At 41.9% G+C, this 18,990-nt stretch overlaps 1 long non-coding RNA gene across 1 annotated transcript in view; it reads right to left on the bottom strand.

Annotated features, from left to right (window-relative positions):
- LOC128315542 (uncharacterized) overlaps positions 1 to 18,695 on the bottom strand; it is a 63,148-nt gene extending 44,453 nt beyond the window's left edge. The window contains exon 1 of the long non-coding RNA XR_008298390.1: positions 18,242 to 18,695. This is a non-coding gene — a long non-coding RNA (uncharacterized LOC128315542). The remainder of the gene's footprint in view (positions 1 to 18,241) is intronic.
- Between the last annotated feature and the right edge of the window lie 295 nt (positions 18,696 to 18,990).

Genomic DNA, 18,990 nt, shown 5'->3' with positions numbered 1-18,990 from the left:
CTTTATTCCTGGCTTAGCTTCAGTTTCCTCGTCCATAAAATAATGTTAGAAAAACGAATGAGGATAACTTATATAAAACACATAGCATACCACAGCACAGCAGATCACGAAAAAGTGCTATTTGATTGATTGCTTCACTGAGTGATTCACTGATTGAGTCCTTCAAAGTATTCAATACGTACAAGGCTCTCTACAAGTGCGAGAGATAACCCTGTCCAAAAAGTGATGGTGTTTGCCCTCAGTTATTTCACAGTGTGGATGACAGTTTTTTAAGCTGGGGCCTGTGGAAATCTAAGGCACAGATATTTAACTTCAGGAGTTCTGTGACCTTCTGAAATCCTAAGCAGAATTGTATTGTGTTCATAAGTGCTTAAGAAAAATTTTCTAGAAATAGAAGTTTGCATCAAAGACTCGGAATCCGAGTAGTGGTCATTCTTGGTGTTTTTTGCCTGGCATCACTCTCTTGATAACAGGCCCCATTCTTTCCCTTGGAAAAAGTACAACTTTACCATTTTTAGTCCGTACGATTTGGATGGGGCTAATCTCACCACCCGGCTCCAGCAGTGGGCCTGTGACCCAAGCTGTTCCAATCCGAATGTTTAAAAGGCACCCACTTTCCATCAGGGCTACAAAACTTACAGAACATAAGCCACAGCTGCTACTGACCATCCCTGCCTCCACGTGGAGAAGCCTCCATGAGATGGAAGCCAACAAGGAAGAAAACTAAGCAGAAATCTGGAAAAGACAAAATTACAGCAACTTTTGTTGGAACACCTTCCTTCATTTAAAGCTAAAGCCAAATCCAGCCTGGGACTTTTTAGTTACATAAAGAATAAATTTTAGTTTTTGGGAAAACCGGTTAGAATTGTCTTTCTCTCTTTCTTCTTCATGAGAATCTTCCTGGCTAATTCAGTTTAAACACGCCTTACAAGGGCATTTGTTGGGATGAGCACTGGGTGTTGCATGTAAGCGATGAACCATGGGAATCTACCCCCAAAACCAAGAGCACTTTTTACACGCTGTATGTTAGCCAATTTGACAATAAATTATATTATAAATAAATAAACACTCCTTACATACGAACAAAGCCACTGGTTTACTGCTCCCAGATACTAAGCTCTCGATTCTTTGGTTATTGAGTTAGCTGTCTTATTTTGGGGGTCCATTATTTTACTCACCTCCAAATCCAAATTCGATCCCACCATCAGCCTATGGCCTACAATGCCTTCTCATTTTATTGTGTGACCTCCACATTCTCTTCCTCCCTTTTTCCAAAGCATAACAGCAGAGATTATTTTTCTATTCTGATTGGCCCTGAGCCACTTGCAGAATCACAAAACCAACATGTAAGTTTCATTCATGGTTTTCACTCACATTTTCAACATGCCAGAATTATTGTACAAATTTTGTCCCAATCAACATAGTTATACTCAATACTCACTGGGCACTCTATCCACACTTGTGAAATGAATGAAATACAGATTTCTCTGTTTCTCTGGAATCTTTCTCTGTCACTCTCGAAAGGAAGAGAAACGACCAAAAGGGAGTTTGATCCCAGGGTCTCACTGGGCACCAATCCCCAGGGCAAGAGAATGTTAACTTCATCCTAACTCAGTACATTGTAGGTCTGAGAGGGGAGTGCACATAAAGTCAAAGAAGTGGGCAGGCCCACTGCAAAAAATTTGAGGCAACATCGAGTTGCACTTTTATGGCACAAATTTTTAAAGGCTACCCTAAGCAATCATAACACATGTATAGTAAATGAATAAAAAAGAAAGAAAGAAATTTAATATTTGAAAATGAAATCAGTCTGGAGCTATATTTTCTCTTTTTGAAAAATTCATGTATGATGTTTAACGTTATTTGAAGTATTTTTTTAATGTTAGCACAAATTGCTATTTTAAAAAAATTTTTGCAGATAGTTCACTGGCGTTGCAACATATCCTCAAGTGCAAAAATTCCTTGGTGACAAAATATCTAGAAAGGAGGCCACTGGGGAGAAAATACACACACACACACACACACACACACACGTTTGGGTTAAAAGGGTGAGTCCATTTGATTAAATGGACTACATTTCATCATCATATGTACGTAGTATTTAAAATAAAGAAAAATGTTGCGGGAATAACTGGAGAGATTTTTTTTTCTTTGAAGAGCTGAATGAACATAAGGTATGCATTTCTTTTTTCTTTCTTTCTTTCTTTTTCTTTTTTCTTTTCTTTTCTTTTTTTTTTTCTTTTCTTTTTTTGAGAGAGAGGGGGGTGGGGCACAAGCAGGGGGAGGGAGAGAAAGAGAGAGGAGAGAAAGAAAGCCAAGCAGGCTCCATGCTATCAGCTCCAAAATCAAGAGTTGGACACTTGAGACACCAAACGAGCCACCCAGGTGCTCCAAGTTGTATATTTCTGAAGCTATGTTTAAAAAAAAAGAGTGCCTATGCCCCTAACTGGCAATTCCCTCCCAGCGTGTGGGGCAGGGGAGCCAGCCCAAGTTACTGGGCAGAGAAGAAAGAGGCTTCTTAGGAAATCCCTGTGAGCTATAAAGGAAGTGAGGACACAGAAAATGCAGAGCCTCAATAACCCCCTATGAACCACAGAAGCCTCTAAATTTCCATTGGAGGTTTTGAGAGTTGGCTCTAGTGAGAGGCGACAGGTGACACAGAGAGACCAAAAAGAAGAAAAACAACAACAAAGGCCTTTGGGGGAACCTGAAGGAATTGGAGGCACAGTGACAAAATCAGGGGCAAGGGAGAAGCCAGAAGAAAAGATGTCCGGACCCTCCCCTCCCCACTGCACTCAAACTGCGCTCAGGACATTAGGGGAAGGTCCATCTGCGATGTGAAAGAGAAGTGTAAAAATTCAAGAAGGGGGTGTGGGGAGGAAAGCTTCTTTCAGAAGGGACTTTCCCTTAGCAGTGAGGTTTCAGATCATGTTCTGCAACAGCCTTCTGGCTTGTGACAGCGTTTCAGGGAAATGAGACAACTCAGATGCAAATCACAAAGGAAAAGAAATTCAGCAGTGGCTTGAGAAAACGAACTGAGCCACGCTGAGTCTGACAAGGCAGAGCTTTAAGACAGGGTGAACTCTGTAGCAAGTGCAGCCTGGAAAGGGAACAGCAGAGGGGAAGGGCAAACACAGCTCAGGCTTAAATAATCACCAGAGCTTCCATTTATGGACAGCCTACTACGCTCCTCGAGCTCTGCATGCATTCTCTCTTGTCCATTCAGTAGATATCGGGAAACCGACGTGATTATCTATCTCCATTCTCATCTATAAAGATGAAAAAACACACTCGGAGAAAGTAAGTAGGAAATTAGCCAACATCACGCATTTCCAGGGCCAGGATTCAAACCGAGGCTCATCTGATACCAGAGATCATGCTTTTCCCCTGGACCCTTCTGCCACTAATTCAGGTGACTCACTGTACAAATCACAATCTTCTTTCTACCTACATTTTCCCTTATGACATGGTACAAGTAAGCTTAATCTTAGGTAAGATGGTAGTTTAAAATCCGCTCATTGGTGTGTCTGTCACTAACCGGCTTTTTTGTGGAAATGGACAACTCATGTAACTTCTCTGAGTCTCTCAGTGATGTCATCTATGAAATGGGGCCGTGTGGGGGGCCTCTCCAGTTCTCAACTGCTGTGGGGTGTTCCTCGTCCTCACATGCCAAAAGAAGGAAATTTCAAAGTTGCGTTTCTTTTTTAACAGAGTATGTGATGGGATTATCATATTCCAGTTCTCTGTGGATAACATACATGTGGGGAGCCCATGCTTAAAAAGCAAAAACGCTTTTAAACGTGTTTTAGATGGCCTTGCAAATGGAACCAGAACATTCCTAGCCAACCCTCTGTTAGCAGAAAGGCTGGATGGAAAAAAAAAAAAAAAAAAAAAAAAAAAAACCACTCAACATTTTTTGCCCCTTCCCAGCATAAATCATCACTTACTGTGGGAAAATGATTATTTGCCAGGATGTAGGGCCTATGACTCATTATGGAGTTGTCCTCGGCCCCTGATCAAGCAAGAGAACTAAAGGTAGAAAGACTGAGAAGCTGGGGTGAGGACTCTGAATTGCCAACAGTTTCACCTATGACACGGTAAGAGAGGAAAACTGAAAGCTAGGTGAGTTTCAGGGCAAAGTGGGTCGGCTGTGTGGCCAAGACCAGACTAACACGACATGGGCCCTTGGCTTTCTGAGTCATTCCTTGGGTCTGAATCTTTACAGCCCCAAAGAGGCATTGATCAGCAAAATGCAAATAACGCCACCCCTGGGCTTGTCCTGACAGGCAACCAGCTTGCTAATTAATGCTTGAGTAACAGACATCCTCCTCATCCGGAAACACCAGCAAACTTTGCAAAGAAGGGGTTAAGTTGCTCAACACCAGCGTTCGTATTCTAGAAGTACGTGAGAGACAGACACCACAAACACACTCCCTGTGGTTTCAGCAAATATTGTGCTATACTTTCTCCCTTTGTTGCTATAAGCTATGGCATATCTACTGTAAATACACTTACTGTTATATTTTTCTGCACGGTCTTTGATGTTTTTAAAAATGTTTGGCTTGAACAAAGAGCTATTTTGTGATCAAAAGCATAGAAAGTTAAAATCACCTACTGCAGATATAAAATCCTAGGAACTTAATGAAAGGCGATAGGAAAATTGATCTCTTATCTACCCTGAGTATTGTTCTCTACTTTCTTTAATTAGTATCTTACAGGTAGCAAAAGTAGAAGCGCGATGCGGGGATGACGCAGAGGGGAAGATTTGTTTCAGATTCTCCTAGTCCAAGGAGGGGGTGTTGGATATGGTCTTATGTTGGTGGTTTGTGATTAAGGAACTTATGTTGGAATAATGAAATGAAACTAGAGTTAACTAGTCTTCAACTGATGTCAAGAAACAGTAGGTCTTCGGGTGGGAAAAACTGAGAGACTGGAAGCCTCTTTCTAATGCCAGTAGCATAAGTATAGAATAATATTTCTTCAAGTGTGCACCACAGAACTCCAGACCCATGAGCTACCCTGGAGAGGGAAGGTTTTATGCTCCAGAGTAAAGAGTTCGGGCAACTCTGCAGAGCGATGTCTTCCGTACCCCACCCACCTTGTTGGAGAAACACAGCACCTTGGTCAGATCTAACATATCCCAAAGTTCCTGAAGGCCTCAGAGCCATGCCCCCTCCCCTTTTTATTTTTCATGTGACGCCTGTTAATCCTGTACAACTAGTGCTTCATGAGCAATTCTTGGTAAAACACTGGTGAGGAAAAAAAAAAAATCTAAGGGCGGGGGGCGGGGAGTGGGGGGGATTTACATGGAAAGGGACGCACAGAAAGTGTCCGGATCAGTGATGCCCAAAATGGTAAGATCCTAATGGGAAGAGAGGTAGTCAAGGGACGCTGTGCAGGTGGTAGGTTAAAGTGACCAGGAGAGGGGATAAAAATTAGGAAAGAGAATTAGCACCTATAATGCTTAAATTATATGGCACACAAAATACCCAACACTGTGGGGAGGTATCATTGCCCCACTTACCATTAGGAAGAATGAGCAACCCATCCAAGACTGTGTACCATGTGATTTAAAGCACTGAGGCTCAGGCAGGCACTTAGCATCAGGCAGCCACGGGGAGCACGTCTGCAGGGGCTGCCCAGGGCCACCTAGGCCTGGGTGAGAATGCTGCGTGTGGAGCTGTGACAGGGCAGTGACACAGCCCTCCTTGCATTTGAAAACAGACACACAGGTTTTCAAAGCTGGGGTGTGCTTTCCTCTGCAGGCTGAAGCAGGCTGACGCAGCGGGAGGGGGAAAAACACAACTTCTATTTCTTTCCTTCCCTCCACCTGGAGTCCCTTAGTTACCAAACTTCTGGAGAAACAGACAAGCAGGAATTGTGCCTTTAACACCCTCTCTGGCCAATTCAAAGCAGGCAACCTTCTCCGTCACAGGGGTCCTCTCTCTTCTGATGTCCAGAGGAAAACAGGCTCCAATTTTTCTCTCCCAGAGAGGTTGGACCACAGGTGGTCCGAACAAGCTCCTGTCCCTGACTTCCCTTCTTCTGGCTTTCTCTAACCCCTACTTGTGAGCACTTGCAGCTGTACCCAGGAGGGATGTCCGACTGCTACGATGCTGAAGGATTATGCAAAAAGGCAAGTGCTCTGGCCTAAAAATAAATGTGTTGTTTTTTTTTTTTTTTTTCAAGAGCTGCCATTAACTTTATCTAAACTAATACTAGACTCTCCAGGTGGTTGGGATTCAGAGGAAAACTTCAGATTTTCTGTGGTATGTTGCTTACATGAGAGATAGTGTGTTACAGAACCCATCATTGTACAAGGCGGGCATTGGAGGGGCTGGGTATTATAGGCAAGATGCTACCTAATCAGTAGGCTTTCACCTTATTTGATCCCCCCTCCTTATCAGTTAAAATAAATTAAGCATGTGCCCCAATATATGTTTTACCTATGATTACAAAACTGTGATGCCAACTGATATATTATGAATAATTAAAGCATTCACAAAAAAGAATATTTACAAATGATATTTAAGATGATATTTGAAGACACGTTTATTTATTTATTTTAATTATTTCTCCCCCCCCCCCCATACCTCAATAAATCAAGGGATATGTGCACCTTACTTTGGGATCACTGACCTTACAGTTTGCCCATCACGATAGAACTCATCTGGTAAATGAGCTCAGAAAGGTTTTGAGCCTCTAAATAATCTTGTTAAAATCCTAAACAGCCCATTAATAACATGATTGGTCTCAAGGCAATTGAACTAAGTACTCATAACCAAATCATCAAGTGAAAGAATTTAGACCACTGGTTGGCTGGCTTGTAACAAGTTACTTCTATTTCCCCAAATGTGTTTGGATCACTGCCCATTGGATTTTGAGGGAACAACTAAATATTGTCTCCTCAGTAATGTTGTTCTCCCTCAAGTGTGTGTAATCTCACAAAGCTGTTTCACCAGAAGAGGACAAGGTTATGTGAAGGGGAGAGAACATCTCTCCCTCCAGGCCAATTATGCAATGCAGGGTCAAGGGCTCTGTCCACAAAACCCAAAAACAGATCTTTAGGGAGTGCTACGAGGAGAGATAGGGCTGAACAGAGACGATGATTCCCCCTGCTTGGGGCATGGTGATTACTTGAGTCTTCAGGTGAAAAGTGCTGTCAGAAGCACAGAGGAAATACCTGTGCCAATAAAAACAATATGGCACTGGGTGCAGGAGATTGGATGCACATAGGAAAGCACTAATACCCTTACACGCATTCCCCGTCTAGATGCCTCCCTGCACAAAATTCTCCTACTTAAAAGGAGAGCATTGGGGAACCTGGGGGGCTCAGTCAGTCAAGTGTCAGGCTTCAGCTCAGGTCATGATCTTGCCGTTGTGGAGTTCGAGCCCCGCGTCGGGTTCTGGGCTGACGGCTCAGAGACCGGAGGCTGTTTCTGATTCTGTGTCTCCCTCTCTCTCTCTGTACCTCCCCCACTCGTGCTCTCTCTCTCTCAAATAAACAAATAAATAAATAAACACTTTTAAACAACACTCAAAAAAAAAAAAAAAAAAGGAGAGTATTGGTCATTCACTTCAGTTCTCATTTAAAGGTCTTTACTTCTCTGGGGGAGCCTGGATGGCTCAGGCAGTTAAGCGTCCAACTTCAGTTCAGGTCATGATCTCACAGTTTGTGGGTTCGAGCCCCACATTAGGCTCTGTGCTGACAGCTCGGAGCCTGGAACCTGCTTCGGATTCTGTGTCTCCCTCTCTCTTTGCCCCTCTCCCACTCTCTCTCTCTCTCTCTCTGTCTCTCTGTCTCTCAAAAATGAATAAATATTTTAAAAAATTTTTAAAGAAAGGTCCTCACTTCTCCTCCCATTTAAAAAAGTGTACAGTTGTTTTTTTAAAGACTCTTTGGCCGAGAAACCCACCGAAACACTATTAACCTCTTAGTGTGACCTTTGGGAAGGGTCCCATGACTAAGGAAAGTGCTAAGAGGACTGAAAATTTGGTGGTGGGGATGTAGCAGAGGAGGAAGATGAAAAGAGGAAACTGTTTGGAGGGCTATTGATCTGAACGGAGGAGACACTGGGGGAAACTGGTGAATAAGTTCTCTGAAGGGCAAATAGCATCATTCATTCTTTGGTTAAGAAACCATTCATTCAAAATTTGAGTTCTTTGTTGGGTTAGTTCAGTGATCACTGAAGTGAGGAAGTAAAGCCTGATACTTTTTGTAAACCTCGGAGTCCACAAGAAGTTATGAAAATTCCTGGTGGGCTTACACTAGGGCTAACACTGAGGAAAGGAAAGACAGGGAGATTCCACTGATGAGTCAGACCAAAGGGACAAAGAAGACTACAAATGCTTTTTCTCAGACAAAATGAGTTGGTAAGACATTGGGGAGAATGAAATCAAGTTAACAAATTTGGGAGATAATGGGTGTATTTCCTACAGAACCTGAGAAACAACACTAAATGATAAAGTCTTGGAAATAAAGACTGATCTGAGGCCGCTCAGATAGAAAAGTAGAAAGCAAAAATGTTGGGCCTCACTGGGGCTTGTGAGAGTGTTGGGGGAGGCCCTTGAGATGGGGTCAGTTGACCCAGGAAAGACCCAACCATACCTGGAGGTACTTGGGGGAGGCAAAGGCATGTCCATGAGCTGTGACAGGAGGTGATGAGTGACTCTGAGTACAGGGCCAGACTCCATAATGCCTAATTCTTAATGAAATCAGCATGGCAATGACCTTGCCAAAGGCGTTTTAACTGTACAGCCTGAAGGAGACAGAGATGAACTGTATCAGGAAGAAGCGCATTGATGGGACATGACTAATAATATGGATGAGAATTTCTCGTAAGCTTTTTCTTATTGAACACATCTGTGATAAAGGCTCCAGCATCAAATTTTATACAATACAAAAATTGTAAACACTATGAAGTGGCCATTAAATGTGTGATGTCAGATCTAATGTGGGCATAAATAACACTGAGCACCACAGACGGTAATTTAGAAGGTTCTAATCACATCTTGACAACAAAAACACTAGAGTCCATATAATGTCAAAGCATCTGAATGAAAAGAGAAAAACACAAGCAGTAATCTTTCCTGCAAAAGCCAAACATCTGGATATTTTGGAAGACTAAGCATTCATTTCATAAAACCACAGTATTTAAAGTTAAAGCATTCTACGATCTCCTTGGATCTAATTATTTGCTATGGTTTTGTGTAAATATGGCAAAATAGTATTCGTTCAGTAACTAATATCTGAATATAATAATGGTAATTAATATGTAGCAGTGGTTGAGCTTCAGAATTACTATATGATGCATGTGTTTTTAGTGCCCGTATTTTATACATAATGAGTCTTTTCCAAATAATTTCCTCGGTTGCCAAGGGTAGAGTCCTTCAAGACTCACAACCATCTTTAGCTCTTTCCAGAATCCGCATTCATCCTGTATGTGGTCATTTACGTCTCTTAAATTGGATTTAAACAAGAATTTTTTTATTTTAATTAGCAATTATTCGGTTCTGTGTTTTTATCTTACAGAATCCTATTTTATTGTAGCCAAAGTGTCTGGTTCCTTGTCATCTTCCCACCCACACTGTAATTCTTCCGTTGCTTACGTGAGGGCAGTTTGGGGCTACGCCGGGGACCCAGCAGGTGTTCAATTAATATTTATTAAACTAAAGAAGAGCCGGAAGTGAAATAAAATTAAGGATTCAGCTAGAGTTCAGAGAGCTTGTCAACTCATTTTCACCTTAACTGATGTCCATGCTTAAGCAAACAAGTTAAGCCCACAACTTTGATTTCATCGGTATTTCAATACTCACAACAACGTGGATGCACTTTTATTGCTTTAACTGTGTGTGGTTCAGGTTGTTCATCACGACTTTCCTCTTTGTTTTCCCTTTTGCTGATTCTTTGCCAGCTTTTCTACACTTCCTTCTCACTCCCCACTTTGTCATTGCCTCTGGACAAACCCATTTAGTCATTTGTTAGATTTAAGATAAAAGTTAGAGACACAGGAAGAAAAAACAAACGTAAACCATGGGCATCGACTTTTTACTTTAATTTTATTTCCCAAATTACTGTGAAAACAACTGAGAGCTATTTTTTTTTTCTTTTTCTTGTTAGCACATGGTACACCCTGGATAGGCAGCTATGGTTTCTCAATGATTCTACACGATTTTTAATGCCTGGCCTTTAAATATTCAAAACAGTTTGTTAAGTCCATAATTAAATTTTCACTTGTTGGTTGGAGTCTGTGCCTATGGTAGTCATTTTCATAACACAATCAGAATCCACTTTCTAGGCAGGAAAAATGTTTTTCTGGTTTGACACTTGTATGCACAGCCACTCACCTCCCTGCAGAATCAGGCTGGGGTGCATTTCAGGCCAATCCAGGTATAAGTGCTATCTTTAAATGCTCCCAATTCCCGAATATCAAGCAAGCCCAGGAATGAAGCCCATGGCTATCCTTCAATGTGGATCTCTAAGTCCACCTTTTCTGTTTGCCTTTTTGCACTTTATTATATTTTTAACGTTTATTTGTTTTTTTAGAGAGAGAGAGAGAGAGAAAGTAGGTGAGGGGCAGAGAGTGAGGGAGATGGGATCTGAAGCAGGCTCTGTGCTAATAGTAGAGAGCCCAATGTGGGGCTCGAACTCACAAAACATGACATCGTGACCTGAGCTGAAGTCAGATGGTTAACCGACTGAGCCACCCAGGCGCCCCATCCTTCCCACACTTTGAATAACTTTTTTGAACTTGGAAACTTGAATAGGTTTTTTAAATCAATTTCAGGTGTACAGGAATAGACATGGGAGTATAATAAAACTTACACCTCCCCAAACCATTAATCAAATATTACTTCTGATATATTCTCTTCTAAGGGGCACAGCTCAGTCCATGATTTCCAGAATACATCGGGTCCTAATGTTACACACACCGAATCCAAATGATACACAAAATCCTTGCCCGTTTTTTTTTCTTACCTTATAGTCTAGGCAAGCTCCCAAGTAGCCTGCAGAATTGATGAATTTCTAGTAAACTTTCTATCCTATCTGCCAGCTCTCTAACTCCCTGGGGAATCTACACTTGCAGATAATTCTTCAACACCTCGGTATACGCTAGTCTTGATCGTGTCCACACAAGTCTTCCACCTCGCTGCTTCTGTGCTACAAGAATCGCACTGCTTCATTCGAATTTTGTGGTTTCAAAGGTTTTTAATTCCGTGTTTGTTTTATTTTGTTTATGTGTTTGTTTTGGGGCTTTTCTCTATTTTCCCTCATATGGAGGTTTTGTCAGATTTTCCCTACTTTATCTTCTTTCTCCACTGCCCACCTTGCCACTGCGTCACAACAAACCTATTTCCAGATTTATTTTTAATTTTTTCTACATTGATTTATTTTTGAGAGAGTGAGACAAAGTGAGAGTGGGGGAGGGGCAGAGAGAGGGAGACACAGGATCGGAAGCAGGCTCCAGGCTCCGAGCTGTCGGCACAGAGCCCAACGCGGGGCTCGAATGCACAGACCACAAGATCGTGACCTGAGCTGAAGTCGGACGCTCAACTGACTGAGCCACCCAGGCGTCTCCACATGGATATGTTTAAATCTAGAACCAGGTTTGGGGCGCCTGGGTGGCTCAGCCGGTTGGATGTCCAGCTTCGGCTCAGGTCATGATCTCCAGGTTTGTGAGTTTGAGCCCCGTCAAGCTCTGTGCTGACAGCTCAGAGCCCGGAGCCTGCTTCGGATTCTGTGTCTCCCTCTCTCTCTGACCCTCCCCTGCTCATGCTTTGTCTCTCTGTGCCTCAAAACTAAATCAACATTAAAAAAAGTTTTTTTAAATATACTCATGTGGCTAGAACCTTAAGGCTGTGTTTGCATAGGCAAAGCGGGGCTAAGGGGACTCCTGGAGGAGCGTTCAGCACAAAATAGCAACCTCCTGATCCAGGGGAAGGCAGGTGGGCTCTGTAAGGACTGAGTCTTTCCAAACTGATACTAGATAATTCCTATGTCTTGCAATCCACTCTCAAAAAGCATACATGTTTTTACTATATTTAACTAATGTGCCTCAAATCTATTATGAACTAAGTACAAGCAGAGAGTTCGAAAGGGAGGGGACATCAAAGAAATGTGAGAGAAGGAAAGAGTATCTTAAGGAACTAGGTGTGGGCTGTGGCCTTTATATTCGCTATCTTATTTAATACCTAAAGCAAGAGATACTATGTCTGAGAGAAGGAGAAACAGAGACTCAGAGAGGTTAATTAACTTGCCCATATCTTCACTAGTAGTAAGTGAAAGAACCAGCATCTGGAAACAGCTGGCCTGGTCCCACACTCCTTCTGCTTTTTCCCACACATCTTTCTGCTTGCTGCCCTGTGCCATCACACCAAGCGTGCCTACCTTGATGATGTTTCACATCCATAGGGAGAGGCAAGATCTACACAGACAGGGGGGAAAAATGTTTTCGCTTTTTAAAAAGAGTTAATATAAGACGGGATTCATTAAAATTCAACAAGGAAGGGTGTCAAAAGCCATGACGTATGCGCACGGACAAAAATTAAAGGAAAGGAACAATTTGCCTGGCATGGAGGTTAGCTTTAATGTTCATCCGATTAGGTTGATTATTTATTGCCTTTCCTGTGCTGATATGAACTTTGGATTCATTGAGTGACTGTTCTGTGCTCTAACTTGGTGTCTGAATTTAATGCTGAGCCCCGGAATCCATTTGTACTGTTGACATTTCTCATTGTTTAACCCTCTACTCACCTACCTTCACCAAACCCCCTCCCCAAAATAGCAGCGAGGCTAGTAATCTTTCAAAAATAACAAGAAAGTAGAATTTACAATTATTTTGGTAGTGTCTGTGCAAACAGCCATAAATTCTACACTTTACATCATGCTAAGGGCCGCAGTGTTGACAGTAAGAAAGGGTCAAACCAAATATTTGCATCTGGGGCCTCACCTGTTAGACTGGCAGTGAAGAGTCCAAAGTACAGGCCCAAGGCACCTACTGGCAGTTATCAGCACACTTTGAGTATTTTCCTGAAAGTTCCTCCTAACCAGCTCTCTCCAGCCCACTGCCGGCTCCTCTGAAATGGGGATATCAGCTCTCCCCATTCGCTTATCAAAAATATGTCCATTACTGGATCACATAAAATTGTTTGTACACTCACCTGAAATGCTTAGCAGTCATCCCTGCTTTGGACCAGGAAGCGGTCCTTTAAAGTTACAGCCTGATCAAAGAAGAAAATTAATTGGGGAAATTTCTCCATACTCTCAACACCTCTTGTCTCTTTCCTGGAGTTTGAACTGAAATCCCTGATGTGCAGCAGTGATGGGGAAAACACCTATTCATTCCACTGGGAACCCCCAACCAATCTTCCTTTGGTTCCGCAGATCAAGAGAAATCGAGAATTGTAAAGGAGGCAATTTTATTTTGGTTTTGGTAGATTGAAACAAATTCAGGCCATTAGATCAGAGAAAGAGGAGGAATGGAAATATGGTCATCCTGCACCACCTCAAGCCTGGAAACCTTACTGTCTCAAAGCAGAGTTTTGAAACATAAATTTAATGGGGCACCTGGGTGGTTCAGTCAGGTAAGCGTCTGATTTTGGCTCAGGTCATGATCTCACAGTTGGTGAGTTCGAGCCCCGCCTCGGGCTCAGTGCTGACAGGTCAGAGCCTGGGGCCTGCTTCAGTTTCTGTGTCTCCCTCTCTCTCTGCCCCTCCCCTGCTCGCTCTCTCTCTCTCTCTCAAAAATAAACAGTTAAAAAAATAATAAAATAAAATATAACTTCAGCATCAATAATTCCCAGGAAGATGTGAAGCCATTTTTCTTACAATAAAGATCATTCTAGCTAATGAGCTTCAAATACGGTGAAGTCTCACATCATACTAGCATGGGAAGCAGGTATCATATCAGACACTTACTGGAGACATTTTGTGCAATACTGATAGACAGAAGCATTATACAGACAACAACCAACTTGTACAGCCAGAATTTTCTGGATATTCTTGATGTAAATATTTTATCCCATTGCTAAATTAGAAAAACGTGTGTCTGTGCACCCAACCACACCTAGTGTGTGTGTTCTCTGTTACCGGACAACTCTGTCCTCATTGTATATAATCTAACAAAGCATGGAGAGTGATCATATTTTAAATATTTCTGCTTAAAATATTCATAGCATCTTATTAATTATAGACTAAATATAGGCTGAGGGTGAATGACAGAGGAACCTATTATTTACAACCTGATTTTACTTCTCGATTAACAGACATACCAACATTTGGGGCTTGAAAGTAGTTTTTGCCAAGTGTTTTGCCCTTCCATAAGCACATCCCGGCAATATAGTTAGAAGCTGAAATGCATCCCATGCCTTAGATGCATGCGTGGCAAGGTTTTTAAAAGCAACAAACCTCCTGTAGACCTCAAAGGTACCCACACAGCCAATTTCCATTGGAACTGTTAGAGTTTTGGTTTGTAAGCAACTGGGTAGGGGCTCACCTGTGGAACCAAGTAGACCAAAGGATGTCAATTGAACACCAGGCACGTAAGAATGAATGAAACTGCTTTAGACCATTAAAAAAAAATCCTGAGTTACCTTTTCCTCATGCCTCCAGCACCACAAATGCAAGCCCACAAAGCCCAGAGCCTTTCACTGGGTGCTGCCCCAGTCATGCTTTAGTTGGAGCTCCGGGAGAGCCCACAACCCCCAGAAAATATGCACAGATGTGGAAATTTTCCCATAGGATTGTGGTGGGTATACCCTGTGGTTTGAGTCCCTTTATGACCAAATGGTTTCTTTCTTTCTTTCTTTCTTTCTTTCTTTCTTTCTTTCTTTCTTTCTTTCTTTCCTTTTCTTTCTTCCTTTCTTCCTTTCTTCTTTTCTTTCTTTCTTTCTTTCTTTCTTTCTTTCTCTCATTTTTAAGGGTCTGAGTGGCTATGAAGCAGTGCTGTGAGGATAGCTTGCTGGGCTTGGGTTTGTGCTTTTCACCAGGACACCAGTCCTTTCTGGAAGGCAGCTGCCACAAAAAGGAGGAACAGCTTATGAGGTGAGGTCGGGAGGTTGGGGGGAAGCACCCAGGGGAGAATGCACAGAGTCTAACAACTTGCGATTCCACCCCTCTGCCCTGTGGGGCAAATCATTTCCCAATAAGAAAAGTGCAGTGAAGACAAGATTCTTTATTTCATCTTAGTTCCTTCCAAGAACAGCAAAATGGGGATTCAGCGTCTGAAGCTGCTTCAGCAATTCCACATCTACCTCTGGCCTCTGCAAGGCGTAACTGTGTGGCCTTGGGGAACAATAAATGCCAAGGTGCGTCAGGCCAGCAGGCGGACCATACGCTGTGCTTGTAACACTAATGGCTCCTTGTTTTCATGCTGAAAATATGCACCTCTTGGAACCTCTTCTCTCTTGGTCAGATGTGCATGATGTGATTTACATTATGGAATGCAGGAGAGGCATGTGTTTGCAAGTGCTCTGATCCAAGAATCCGGTTTCTATTGTATACGCAATCTGTATTGCCTTGTATAATGACCTTAATACTTTTTTTTTTTTTTGCATTTTAATTTTGGACTTATTTTTAAATGATTCATTTTCTATTCAGCCCTAAGCCCAAAATGTCTGCATGCAAGATAACTATGCTACAGTGATCAAAATGTCCTGGAGACTTAGTTTCACAAGCTCCTTTTTCCTGAGTTCTAAGAGCCTTTGGCCTTACCCCCCAGGAAATGCTATGGTGTGGATAAAGGGAAACATCCTCCTTGGGTCCACTCTCTGGAAGGTCAGCTGTGCTGAGTGGTGTATGAGTAGACATGAAGGGGATTCTAGGCTTCTCAAAGAGGCACTACAGGTCCCAAGGAGACATCATTGACATGTCTGTTGGAACTATATTTTTTAACTTTCTCATGTGGCTGTTTGTATTCATTGAAGCTTACCTCTCAGGGATGTAGGGAGTAAGGAATAAGCTTAAATTTCTGGAAGTTAGAAAGCCTAGATAACTTAGTTTTAAGCCTCACTCTACTACTAACCCACTAATAAACTTTGGTAATTTAGGTTTTCTGAGCCTTGGTTTGGGAAATCCTTGTTTGGATTCAGAAAAGTTTTAGGGTTTGGGTTTGTTTTTGTAGTTGTTGTTTTGTTTGTTTGTTTTTTCTGTAGGATCTCTCTGAGTCTTTGATATGCTAATGAGTATTCTGAGCTCTAAGAATGTGCAGTGAATCCCAAGCTGGCAGAACTATTGAACAATTTCTTCCCCCCAAAAAATGTTCATAACCTGGACTCTATTGCAAGTGTTCTATAGGATATAGTTTGAACGAGTTATAGAAGTAGAAATGTTCTTCCTGCAGTGCAGAATTATACACATTTCATAGAGATATAAAGAGGTCCTTTATGATCCTATTGTATTAATTAAGGCTTTATGCTGCAGGTAAAAAAAAGTACTCACTATAGCTAGTTCTAGCAGAAAAGGACTTATTATAATGATTAGCTTAAGCCTTGTATGGGAGTACCAAAGAACCAGTCTTGGATACTACCAAGGAAAATTCAGGAAAAAGTTGGCCAGAAAAAAAATGCTCAACCACATTGGTTTTTCAAGCAAAAACACCTGAGCAAAATCCTCAAGATTGCTGCTCCCTGATCTGCCTTTCCTTGATTGTGCCAATACCCTTTCCTTGAGTGTGAGAAGAACTTGTGAAGATAATGGGATATCACTTGCGTGATTACGTTCTGTTCTATGACAAAAAAGGATCTTGCAAACCTAATGAAAGTCTGGTCAACTGACTGTGAATTAGTCAAAGGGGAGTTATCCTGAGTGGTTCTGACCTAATTAAATGAGCCCTTAAAAGAAGTCAAGAATTTGAAGCCAGGGACGCTATCCTGTTGGTGTTGACGGACCAAACCACCATGTTGTAGACAATGCCACTGGACAGAGGAGGACACGAAGCCTCTTTGGGCAGTGAATGACCCAAGCAGGAGAGCACTCACTCCTAAGACTGCAGGCAACTAGAATGCTGCCAACGGCCAGGGCGTGGGCTTGGAAGAGAACCGTGATGAAAGTCTAGCCCTGGCCAACATCTTGATTTCAGCCTTGTGAAGCCCTGAGCTGAGGATCCAGCTACCCCGTGCCCACACTTCTGATCTCCAAAAACTGTGAGTCAATAAATGATGTTATTTTAAGCCACTAAATCTGTGTAATTTCTTGCACGGCAATAGAAAATGAATACTTGCCTGTGCATGACAGAGAGCAGGTTGCTACTCAAAGTGAAACTCCGAGGGCTTTTGGGGAATGTCGTTTTTAGCTTCCCACCCTCTAAAATTTAGTTTAGAAAAAGCCAGAAGTGGCTGGTGTTGATATTGAGTAAATCTAACATCAGCAACCCTCTTCTTTGGGGAATTCTTTTCCAAAAGTCCATATGTCTCTCAGAGGACATAGGATAATTTTAAAAAGTCTCTCAGTCTTTTGTTTGGTTTGATTTGGTTTGTGTTTAGGATGGCAAACGTCAATCTAATATAGAAATACTCAAGAGAAAGTAATTAACATTTTTGCCAGCACATCCCTTATATGAATCAACCAATTGTCTAAATTCACACACTAATATTCTTGTCGATTCCTCTAAAGTTTTTTTTTTCCTTCATGGAATAGACAACTCTTTTAAGAAAACAATCCAATTCCAGGAATAGTCTCTATAATGGGAGTCTTTACATGGAGATTTTCCATATCTTTATATGTGTATTGATAATCTGTGTATAAGGCCTGGCCTCTGGGTCTCACCAACATTGAGTATATTGATTATATTCTTAGTAGTTTTTTCCTTGAGAATTAAATCATCAACAAAACTGGACTAATAAGAGAAGGACTTTTTTTTTTTCCCAGAAGAGAAGTGATAGGGAAAATCTGATTTATCTGATAATATACACTATTTGTCCCTGGGAATATGAGAAGACATGGATTTCATCGTACCCCTGGAACGTTGGAAAGTTTTCTGGTAAAGCTGAACTTGATTTTCATCCTTATAAGAATGTCCATTCACATACTCAATGTCTAGCCTACGACCTTCTCCACGTTAAAGTAGTTCAGTTTCAATTTATTACAAGTGAGTTTGAACCACCTCCTCTGCCTCATTAGTAGTCCCTGACCAAACTTCCTCTCGTTTCAGAACCACCCGTGATGAGGAACGGTAAACAATGAGAAATGACAATTAAGAAACCTTGATCTACAGAAACAAAACAGAAACCCCATTTGCTTTACCTCATGTTGTAATTTCCCAGATCTGTTCCTCTTGGCCAATGTTGAGCCTGGCATTTTCTCCCTTGAGGGCTGAGCAACTTCTTACAAAACCACGCTCTGTGGGTTTTCCCAGGTGCTGTTATTTCCTGAGCAGTACGTGATAACAGTCCCTTAATATTTACGGGCTGAAAGTTTGCACAGTACTTTCAGAAAATCTTGTCTCAACTTGTTTGATCCTCACCACAGCTCCATAGGGGTCAGGCCAAGTGTCATTATTTCTAGTTTATAAATAACAGAAACTTCTGTTTCTGGAGTCACGTGACTGGCCTAAACTGTGGCGAGCTGTGATGCTGAGATTAGAACTCAAGTCTTCTGAATGTAAGTGAATCTTTCCCCAGGATTCCTATCCTCTTATCTGCCACACTTGTAAAATGCACCTATGACCATGGCTAACACCATCAAGTACAAGTTCCCTAACATAAACCTGGACCCTGCTTATATCTAAGTCTTTCCTTTATCTTCCAGGAATAACCCGTTTCTTATAGTCCATTCCTCATACTTTCTGGCTTCTGCCTAGACATGCCTCTGACTGCATTTTTTTCTGTCTGAGTGAGTTGTATTTGTCCTTGAAGACTCTGCTCAGACTTTGCCCAGGCTGGTCAAGACAGTCCCCTTCAGTGTCCAGTCTGTTCATCTATTTCTATCACATTATTACAGTTTCTGCTGATATGTACATACCTTTCTAGGGTATGGGTCCATTGATGTGTCTA

The sequence above is a fragment of the Acinonyx jubatus genome, chromosome B2, assembly GCF_027475565.1.
Source record: "Acinonyx jubatus isolate Ajub_Pintada_27869175 chromosome B2, VMU_Ajub_asm_v1.0, whole genome shotgun sequence".
In the NCBI taxonomy this organism is placed as follows: Eukaryota; Metazoa; Chordata; class Mammalia; order Carnivora; family Felidae; genus Acinonyx; species Acinonyx jubatus.
Note: the sequence above shows the minus strand (reverse complement) of the source record. Positions and strands in the feature narration are given on the sequence as shown.